At 46.0% G+C, this 11,523-nt stretch overlaps 1 non-coding gene across 1 annotated transcript; it reads left to right on the top strand.

Annotated features, from left to right (window-relative positions):
* The first annotated feature begins 37 nt into the window (after positions 1–37).
* Positions 38–110, top strand: TRNAR-UCG (transfer RNA arginine (anticodon UCG)). The gene has a single exon. It is a non-coding gene; the product is annotated as a tRNA-Arg (tRNA).
* Positions 111–11,523: the final 11,413 nt, after the last annotated feature.

Genomic DNA, 11,523 nt, shown 5'->3' with positions numbered 1-11,523 from the left:
GCTTCCTATGGCTGTCTTTAGAATTCTCGTGCAGGACGGCCGCGTGGCCTAATGGATAAGGCGTCTGACTTCGGATCAGAAGATTGCAGGTTCGAGTCCTGCCGCGGTCGCTAGTTGAGGGCCTGAGTTGGCTTCTGTACTTTTTTTTTTTTTAAATATATTTATAAAACACCTATTTTAAAGTGGCAGAAAAAGGAAAGAATCCCAGAGCAATGTCCACAGGGTAAATCTCAGAACGGACGAGTGAGCACGAACCCAGTGCTGATGCAAAAATCACCTAGCCATTGATAACAATTAATGTTTATATTTATTTTTATTTCATATTAAAGAGCTATAGTTATATATGCATTGGTTTTCAAAAAGTTTCAGATTATTTTTGAACCATTTGGGTGAAATTGCAATAATAGTAATAATGAATTAATAATGGTAGCTAATAAGATCCTGAAGAGTGTATCCCAAAACACAGAAGAATATCCCATAATGAATCCCATAGTGATGCCACAGCAGATCCTGACTCAGTGCATGAGTGGGAGAATATCCCAGAACAAGGCCTGTTCAAAATATAGGGCCTTGATCCTGCAGACAGTTAACTATACTGCCCAGAGAAGCCCAATTGATTTCCATGAGATTAATCACAGTAATAAAGTTAACGGTAGTTGCAAGTGTTGCACGATCTGGATTTATGGCTGTACATTCCAGACCATGCCTTATTATGGGTAGCATCTGTTTCAAAGTCAACACCCTCATACTGGGTATCCCAGATACCCCCTACTGCAATGCATGAATGCATATCAAACGTTGTACATCCTTTTAAAACGTATGTGTGAATATTCAGGAGAAACACAGTATCCCCACACGTTCCATTCTTGTTCACCCTCTTTGCAATTCATTCTTCACCCTTTTTTATCAGGGTACAGTATTTCCCACACATGCTGAATAAAACATTCTTGACTTTTCATTCTTCATCCTGTGTCCTGCAGCCACCTCAGGCATGTATAGGTATTTGCCAGTGCATGCAATATTTTTTCTTAGTAGTCCTTTGAAGAGGAGATGTTTCAGGATGATTGTATTTGATTATCTAAAGATCTACAGGCAGTTACTTGTCTCCAGCTTGGATGCAAAATGACCCAGTATCAAGAAAAAAATTATAAAGCAGTCCAGCTGCTCCTTATCCATCACATCCAACCATAGGACAACATTTTTCAACACACACAGCTCAACTTGCTAAAGCCCAGATGTGGGACAAAGACCCTGGCAGCAGAGGCAGTGGGGTCTTTGTCCCACATCTGGGCTTTAGCACATATAAATCACTAGATTCCAGGATGCAGATTTTTAGAACACATAGTTTATTAACAGGCAGTTACAAAGTAATAGTTGGGAAAATCACATAGTTTATTAACAGGCAGTTACAAAGTAATAGTTGGGAAAATCTACAATAATGGCTGCCCCTGGTGCTAAAAAAAACATTCCAGATATCAGGCATTCTACTTTAACCTACTCTTTTCAGGCTTTCCTCAGACATCAGCTCTCCTGTAGAGCCTTGATATTTACAGGCTGAAATTTTGGCCTTCATTATGTGTTGTTATTCTTTATCATGCATGCAGTGCCATGTGTACAAATATTTACAGCATGGCCCATGTGTTAAACAAAGATCAGCATTCCTGCTGCCCCCAGGAAGCTCACACACTGAGGCTCAGATCCTCAAAAGTATCTAGGCACCTAACTCCCATAAGCTAGACACCTAAACAGACCCCTATGCCTAATCAGAGCTCCACTGAATTGATGGAACACTAAAAAGGCACAGGGCCCACCTTTGGGGAGTAGCTTTCGGGATTGGAGCCTAAATTATATCAGATTATAACTTGACTCAAGCATCACCTCTAATGCCTAGCTCTTAAAGTAAGAACCACACACCTGCATGCAATTAGCCTGAATTAATCACCCACATAGTAAAACACATGAGCAGTGCAAACTAACAGTTTCTGTAAGGGGCAGAAACAGCAACTAATTGGCTAACAGAGTAATACTGCTCCCAGCCTGCCCCTCAGGTCAGTTTGTTCCCTTATAAAGGCTACATTGTTAGTGAAGGAAGTCTGGTAAGGGAAATGATGTGAGCAGGGCTTTGCCTGGCCTATGAAATGTGTGTTTTAGAGAAGTGGTAAATCACTTTAATGCTAATTTCACTTTTGCTAGCTGTGAAAGCAAATGTGTACACAGTGTAGTTTTAAATGTTATGGTGCTTATCTACTAAGGCAGTGGTTCTCAGACTGGGGGTTGGGACCCCAAAAAGCTCATGACCCCTTTTTAATAGAGTCACTAGGGTTGGCTTAGAGTTGCTGGGGCCCAGAGTCAAAGCTGAAGCCTGAGCCCAACTTCCTGGAGCTAAAGGATTCAACCCTGGGTAGCAGGGCTGGGTTACAGGCCCACTGTCTGGGTCTGAAGTCCCTGGACTTTGGTGCCCCCTCCCTCTGCCTGGGGTGGGTGGACTCAGGCTTCAGCCCCTCCTTCTGGGGTCATGTAGTAATTTTTGTTGTCAGATGGGGTTCGTGGTGCAGTGAAGTTTGAGAGACCCTATACTAAGGTAACAAGTATTATTAAAATACCAGAGAGATATTTTTTTTTTCACAAGGGAGGTACGATCCTGTTTGCTTAGATAATATAGTGTCTGGGGGTATAAGTTTTTCTGGAGTGGTGCTGCTCAAATGAGCCACCCAAGAGGCTGCCTGAATATTAGTGCATCTGTTGCGCAATGTGGTGGTGCTTGAACATAGAAGAGTCAGTACTCATGCCACAAACCTCTTCCGAAGCTGGAAGTAGAGACTACCAGGCTTGTGCAGGCTGGATGTATCCTTCCTGACTGCAAAGGAGGATGGCTGCCAGTAAAAACCAGGTGAGAGCGGTGTCACTGGTTAGGACTCTCTTTAAAGCAAACTGTGATTCTGAAGCTGTAAGTGTCAGGCTTATATAAGCACAACCAACCCCACTAGAAGTTGCTGGAGGAGTGGGGTGTGATGTGAGATGCCTCAGAGTAATAGCGCTCCTTAGTTTGGCCATAAATACCAAAAGAGCCTGGCTCCTTTTTAGGTTTAAAATCTGGCCGTAAGTGTCACCAGGGGAGCTGCTGAATGCTCTTGACAGCCTACTCTTTATTTAGTTAGCCCTAGGTGTGCATTTAGGGAAGTGTGGGGTGAAGGTTGGCCCCTGTGCTGAGCACCCAGAAGTAATAACCGTGAGCTCTCTTGACTATCTACCTCTCAGGAGGAAACTGAAGGGTATGGGAGCAGATAGTAGTTGGTCAACATGTTGCTTACTTATCTAACCAGCACATAGGGTGACCCAACAGGACTGCCATTGGGAAAGGTCAGTATTTACTTTGCTGAGGTGAAAGTGGAGCCAAACAAAGTGTAACTTACACTAATGGGTCATAGACTTTGTGGCTTCTGTTGGTGGAGCACATTGCAGCCCCCAGGGACTCCTTGTGTTCTTTCACTCCTCAATTCATCCCCTTCCCTCTCTAGACTGGTGGCAGTGTTCTGAAGTTAATGTGGTACAGACACAGACCAACAGAGACTGAGTTGTGTTAGATCTCCCCTCACTTGGCCAACAATGAGCTTGGTGCACTTGGACTCTACAATGAACTATGCAGCTGTCTAAACAAGGTTTCTATTGCATTCAGACTACAATGGGGAAGCTTTATGAAACACATCTTAAAACTCCCCATTTCCCATGGAGGTTTAGCATAGGCTGTGTTGACATAGGCTTCCTGGCTGTTATTTGTTGTTTCACATCCCCTGAAGGGTGTATTATTAATTATTGACCATTCACCTGTCAGGCTCCAGTATGTGATTGCCACGTCTGAGTTACATAAACTCACAAAGAGACAGGATCAAGTAATTTGGCTTAAATGGGGCTGATTTTGCTAATGTCTCACTAAACTCACCCAGTTTTGCTTAAAATTGGTATTAAACATCCCCTTCAAATGTATGCAGGAGGCCTTGTGCTAATACATGAGAGCCAGAAACTGATGAGGCTGGCCAAGCAGAAGGGAAACCTGTCACAGTGGAAACAAGTGGGACCTGATCTCTGACACGGTCTTGGTTTTGATAACCAAATGCTAGCACAGGAATGAAGGTGGTGATTAAAATATGTTTAAACTGGCCCTTCCCTTTATCACCAACATCTGTACAGTTACAGAAAATAGGTCTGGAGTCCTCTAGCTGATAGGTGGCTTTGTGGTATAGGAATTCTTCTGGGGAACACATCCTTTCTCTCTGCCTTTTACCCAAAGCTTCCTACTTTCCCTGTATCAAAGGGAGGCTCATGCAAATCTAGAACAAAGAAATCTACCACAAGGTACTCAACCAGTGAGGGAACTCTGCTAGTGATCTGCAGGAGGTTCCTGGCTTTCCTGTGTCTCCAGTGTCTGGTTTATGTGCTCTTGAATCTGCAGTAGCTGCAAGTCTGTCTGAATTGTTCCCCTTTAAGCTTCAAAGGCTCCTGATGCTGCTGCATTGCTGGGTCATGCTCCTGGGTGGCACATCTTGGCTTACTTCTCAGACTCTGGCACTACACTTAATAAATGGATTGATCAAATTGTCAAGGAGTCTTGCAGTGGCTCAAGAGTGTGGGTACCAACCTCAGGGAAGACTGTTAGGAACCAGGCCACAAACCGTCCCCAGATTGGTTCTATACTTAGCGCTATACTTAGATTTCACCAACCAATTATCAAGTGTACACTCCTCAGGCACCATAAGAGCCTAAACATGAAGACACAGACAGTCCCATGGGATACTCTGATCTGTCCTGTCACTCAGGTGAGCCTACCATTGTGATAGATGGTCCCTTACTCTGGCGAGCCACGTGCCAAAGGTTGCCATCCCCTGAGCTAGACCATAGGATCACCTGGCCACTGGAGTCTGAGACAGGGACCAATGAAAACTGAACAGAGATTTGTGCAAGTACTGAGTTAGTAGTAATTCTAGCATAATCTACATGCCCTAGTTAAGTGTGCAATGTATGCATTTGTTTATATATTTTTAACTCCCCCAAACCTTTGTCTCTAGAGTATAAACTCCTTGGTAAAAGAAGCATGATCCCTGTCCCATTTTGGGGAATGCAGCGCTGGTGCTGCATGTAGACCCCGGAGATTTCCTGGGGCTAAAATACAGGAACCAACGACATAAATCTGTGTGTGGAATTGAAAATGGCTACAGTTGTGTTAGACTCAGCTGCACCTAGTGCAGAGTTAGGTGGTGTGGCCAGACTCCAGCCTATGTATGGGGTGGAGACACTTTGTGGAAAAAATAGAATGAGGAAAAGACAAAGTATCTTTTGTCTCCCCCGTGACATCACAACCTACTTCGTCTGGTTCCGCCTCCTGGCTCTTGTAGCATTCAGGAAATGGATTCCCAACAGGGTGACTTGCCACTTAGCAAAGAGTCACTTGAATTTTCTCTTGCAGCAAAAGTGAAAGGAAACATTTCCAGATATCCTTAAGGTGATGGGACAGTCCAAACTATTGACTCTCAGTCTCTGCCTTCTGAGCTTGACTCTTGCAAGAGGCTTGAGCTGTGGGATCTTAAATCCTTTACCTAATTTAGCCTTCAAGTGACTGAGTGGCCAACAAAGTGATTTTAGAACGAGGAAACAACCATTATGCTGTCTAACTTGTCTTAAATGTATGCAATAGAGTCCTTGGTTGCAATGCCCATACACATTGGGCAAGACTGCCCTCCATCTGCGCATGCCTATTTCCCACAGACAACTGGCATTTGCATTAGTGGCAAAGGCAGAGTGGATGTGTGTGCACTGCAGAGCGATGGAACACCCCCACAGAATTCCAGTCTGCTTTCCAAGTAGCTTCACAAACGCGTTCACCAAAACTCTTCCGCAGCACAAAATTGAACTACTTTGCCTGCTACCCACCAGGTGGCAGTCTAGACTACTCTTTAGTTTTTTAAATAAGTACTGAACAGCAGGCTCTGTGACTTCTGTGACTTCTGGCACTTGAGAATGTACGTGTGTGTGGTGGGGGAGAGGGGGTGTTAAACCTGTGACCCGGGAAACTATACGGAAAACACACATAACATGTGGCTCCTCTGTCATGGCCAATGGAGGTAAAATAAGTGCTTAAAAACCTTATGTTAATTCAACATTAAAGAGTTGCTAGAGTCAAAAAGTGGCTATAGATTGTACCACTTCACACCAGGCTGATCTCTGTGGGGCTGGGCATGCTATAGTTCAGACTTCAGTAACAAATAATTACTTTTCTCAGACTCTCACAAAAGACGCTGCCCTCCTAGATGGACCTGGAGTTCATTCTGGTTCATGTACCATCAATTGTTAAATGCCAGCTGTAGGAGCAAATTTGACCCTAGGCTGGGGTTGTACAATGGGTTTACAGAGGTGGTGCTGCTGTTGGCAGAAGTTGGCTTTCAGAGTCTTACTGATGCTGATGCCCAAGCCAGAAAGAATCAGACTTTGGTTCCCAAATTCCAGGTTGAGTCTGCAGGGTTGGCAACAAGGAAAAATAATTTTGTAATGTGTAAACTTGACCTAAATTCCATGGCTGTGAGCCATGGAATACCACCAAGTGTCTCTGCTACTGCAGCATTGGTCACAAATGCATTGCTGGCAAGTCAAGCAAAAGCTGAAATATTCTTAACACTGATTCAGCCAACATGTCTAGCCATGTAGGGTACCAAGCAGACTGCTATGGCCCTGCTGCAAGCTAAGCATTGCAAGAAATATCTAGTAGTGTTGACTCTGGCTTTTAACCATGTAAACTTAGCTCTCCTCATCTTCTCCATCCATTCATATTCATCACAATTGCAAAATGTTCCCCTTTGGCTTGGTTGGGGGTGGTGGGAGTCTATGTAACCCATGTCTGAGCAGGTCAGGCTGGGATCCCACTTCACAATAAGCAACACATGGGTGGGGTGTCTTGAAATGACATCAGCAGGAGAAAGGGCCCTTGAATGGCCAGGATGGAGCACCAGCTTGCTCCAGAGGGGAGGCAGGATTGAGCTCCTCTGACATCTGAGCCGGGCAGGGTTATGAATGGTTCTTCCCAGCATCCCTGTGTGGAGTGAAGGACATGCTGCCTCCGTGGGGATGGAGTGGATGATCGAGAATACTAAAATCTCTAGGAGCTCCCTACTGAGCAGGCTTTTATCCACATTGTGTTACGGTAATGTGAGCAAACTCAATAGCAAGTCTTAAATACTTACACAGACTAATATAATATAAACTTCTCCTTGTTGAGGATTAGCCACATGCCAAGTTCATGGTTACTTTTAACTGTGGTGTTAATTACTAAGCAATGGAACAGGAGAACTTCAAGAGCATCTGTCCTGTTGACTATCCATGGTACTCCTGAAAATGTGACACTTCACTTCCACTACTTAGACTGCTGAATGGGCTTCCCCAAACTTTACAAAAGGGAAACTGGGAGATTCATTGAAGTGAAGCTGTAACCTTAACTACATAGCATTAAGTGCCATGCAATTACCATCCTTAAATCAAAAAGACGCAGTCTTGAGATGTATGTAACACTGAATGCCTAGGATATGTTTCTGCACCAACCATCACTTATTCCTGCCAAAGAGATGGCAGAGGTGGCCCCACCAGGCAGACTCTGCCATTTGATGCTCTGCCTGGGTGTCAAGGGGTAAAAGCTGCTCTCAAATCTGCCAGTGAAATATTATTGGGATGGGAGGCTGTTCTTTGGATACTGACTGTAAATTTGGTGCTCTAGAGAGCTTAAACAGCTGGCTCTAAAGCCAAAGCCAATTCCACCAAAGCAAAGCTACTGGGGGACATCTCAGACACCTGAATTGTCAACAAGTGAACTTTGACTCTTTCAGTGCTCAGAGTTCTGAATTGCACCACTTCAGTATTTACAATGCGAAGCATAAATAACACCAGGGGCATCTTGGAGATCGATAATGCCCTGAAGTAGTAATGGCACAGTTTGGTGCTCTAAACTTCCAGTGAAGCCACAGACTATCCCAGACACAATTTCACCATAGAAACATTCGTTGCATGATTTGGCATCAACCAGTGTGACTCAGACTACTTGCTCCTCTTTGCCAACATGGTCTTGTCAATTACCTTGGAAAACATCATTCTTTAGACACGACACCATGATGTGCTGGAGAGCAGGAAAGATCCTGGCATTGAAGTAGAACATAATGTTGTTGTGTGTGTGGAGGGGAATCCCTTGGATATCAAATGTGATGGGGTCCTTTGGCCAACGTTTATAAGACAGTCCTGCTATATAGGAAAAAGGCAACTGACATTGGCTTGGATTGTTTTCTCAGACACACACAGGCAGTTTGCAGAATGCAAGAACGAGAGGTCAAAATCTCCAAAATCTAATTCATTCACTGGGAGCAAACAATGACTAACTGTGTATTTATCTCCTAACTTTGGCTTCCGTATATGGTCCAGCCCCTCCAAGATCTATGCCCGTGTCCTTTAAGTTGCACACTCCTGTATTACATCTTAACTTGTATTGCTCCTATCAATGAAATCAGAGTCAGATTGATTTTTTAAAAATAATTAGTAGTTGTGTGAAATTTTTCATGATTGGACTTGAAAGCGTCCCTTCTGGCACTTTGTTTAATCTCTCTGCAGCCAGCCTGAACTGAAGTGTGGGAAGGAGGGTTGAGGGGAAGAGAGTATTGGGTATATTCCCTCTGCCACAAAAAGTAATACTTTCAATTCTGTCCTGCCACCAGCCTTCTCAGGCTGGAGTAATGGAGCCCCCATACGTGGTACTGAACTCAGTGTATTGTTTTTCAAGCCTGATTCACTCCTCCTTCCTCCTCCTCAGATGGACCACTCAAAATAAGTTGGAGGCAGGGCCTAGCACTCCCCTCAGTAGAGTCATTTGACTTTCCCGGTACACTATGCCCTTCTCTTCTGCCCTGTGGGTTTGCGGTGGTTGGGAAAAGGAGCTCACAAACTAAGCAGCAATCACTAACTCTCTCTTACATGAATGAGGCTAGAAGCTCTTTAAAAGAACGGCCAAAGACTGGACTGAAAGGGCCTACACTGTTGGGTCTGGGAATATGTTGGGAGCCTGAGAGTAAGGGGGAGGGGTGAGTTTCCCTTACAAATTGTTGTGGGGTGGGGAGAGGGAGGACCTCCCCAGTGCCCTGGGAGCTGCCAGTTGCAGCCAGGAGAGGAGTGCCCAGGGAAGGAGGCAGCAGTGTGGGATGTGAAAGTGGAGAAGTGAATAGAGTAGCCTGCCAAGGGGAGAAGGCAAGTAGGAAGTGGAGAATCACTGTCCATGGGGGGAAGAGAAGCAAGCCACTGGGAAATGTCTGAAGAGGAAGAAGAACAGCCTGGGGGGTGGGAATACAGAGCATAAAGAAAGGGGTTTCATTCCTCTCTCTAGAAAGACATGTTGCTCAGTAAAGAGCTTAAATATGAAACACTCCTGATAACCTTCTTCCAGGCAGGCCTGCGTCTGCCATAGCGCGCCCCCTGGTGGCATTGGGAGGTAGATTTCTGGCCAAACTCAAAAACAGCTGAAGGACTTTGTCTACACTACGAAATCAGGTCAACGGTAGAAGTCGATTTTTAGAAATCGATTTGATACAGTCGATTGTGTGTGCCCCCACTAAGTGCATTCAAGGGCGGCTCTAGGGATTTTGCCGCCCCAAGCACAGCAAGCAGGCTGCCTCTGGCAGTTTGCCTGCGGAGTGTCCGCTGATCCTGCGGCTTCGGCAGACCTCCTGCAGGCATGCTTCCAAAGCCGCGGGACCAGCAGAACCTCTGCAGACAAGTCACCGGAGACAGCCTGCTTGCTGTCCTCGTGGCACTGGCAGAGAGCCCCCGGTGACTTGCAGGCCCAAGCACGCACTTGGCATGCTGGGGCCTGGAGCTGCCCCTGAGTGCATTAAGTTGGCAGTGTGCATCCACAGTAGTGAGGCTAGCGTCGACTTTTGGAGCATTGCACTGTGGTAGCTATCCCACAGTTCCCACAGTCTCTGCTACCCATTGGAGTTCTGGGTTGAGCGCCCAATCCCTGATGGGGCAAAAACATTGTCATGGGTGGTTCTGGGTACCTGTCATCAGGTCCCCCTCCCTCCCTCCCTCCATGAAAGCAACAGCAAAAAATCATTTCTTGCCTTTTTTCCTGGGTTACCCATGCAGATGACATACCATGGCAAGCATGGAGCCCGCTCAGCTCACTGTCACCATATGTCTTCTAGGTGCTGCTAGCAGATGCGGTACTGCAGTGCTTCACAGCAGCATCCCCTTGCCTTGCCTTGCGGACGGAAGATGGTACAATATGACTGCTAGCCATCGTCGTCGTCCCATGGGTGCTCCTGGCTGACCTCAGTTAGGTTGGTTGGGGGTGCCTGGGCAGACATGGGTCCTCCTGGCCAGCCTCGGTGAGGTCGGTCAGGGCACCTGGACAAAAATGGGAATGACCCCTTGGTTCACTCTACTTCCCTGTAAGCCAGTCACCCTCCCATTCCCCTCTTTGATCTCCGCTTGCAGCGGCAATAAAGTAATTGCTGTTTCAAATTCATGCATTCTTTATTAATTCATCACACAAATGGGGGGATAACGGCCAAGGTAGCCTGGGAGGGGTGGGGGAGGAGGGAAGCACAGGGGTGGGGTAGTTGTAGGGGCACCCCCTAGAATGGCATGCAGCTCATCATAGAAGCAGCATGTCTGGGGCTCTGACCCTGAGTGGCCAGTTGCCTCTCTGGTTCTTTGGTAGGCTTCATGCGGCACTGCTGTGGGTCCCTGTTATAACCTCTGTCCTTCATGCCCGTGGAGATTTTTTCAAACATTACAGCATTTCGTCTTTTGGAACGGAGTTTGGATAGCATGGATTCGTCTCCCCATACAGTGATCAGATGCAGTATCTCCCATTCGGTCTGTGCTGGAGCTCTTTTGCGATTCTGGGACTCCATGGTCACCTGTGCTGATGAGCTCTGCATGGTTACCTATGCCAATCAGCCTGCTACACTGGCCAAACAAGAATGAAATTCAGAAGTTCGCAGGGCTTTTCCTGTCTACCAGGCCAGTGCATCCTGAAAACGCTGTCCAGAGCGGTCACAATGGAGTACTCTGGGATAGCTCCCGGAGGCCAATGCTGTCAAATTGCGTCCACACTATCCCAAATTCTACCCAGCAGGGTCAATTTCAGTGCTAATCCCCTCGTCGGGGAGGAGTACAGAAATTGATTTTAAGAGCCCTTTAAGTCGACAAAAATAGCTTTGTCATGTGGACGGGTACAGGGTTAAATCAATGTAATGCTGCTAAATTTGACCTAAACTCATAGTGTAGACCAAGGCTTTGATTAAGTTTTAAGGGGGAAGAGAGGAATCACCTGGCTGTTGGGTAGAGCCTGCTAGGGAAAAACTAAGCTCCAGGGAGAAAGATGTGGGGCAGCTGAGTCTTGTCTGCAAGGAGTCTGATGACAAAGCGGGCTTTATGTAGTGTTGTTGTAGCGGTGTTGGTCCCAGGATATTAGAGAGACAAGGTGGATGAGGTCAT

The sequence above is a fragment of the Gopherus flavomarginatus genome, chromosome 9 (assembly GCF_025201925.1).
Source record: "Gopherus flavomarginatus isolate rGopFla2 chromosome 9, rGopFla2.mat.asm, whole genome shotgun sequence".
In the NCBI taxonomy this organism is placed as follows: Eukaryota; Metazoa; Chordata; order Testudines; family Testudinidae; genus Gopherus; species Gopherus flavomarginatus.
Note: the sequence above shows the minus strand (reverse complement) of the source record. Positions and strands in the feature narration are given on the sequence as shown.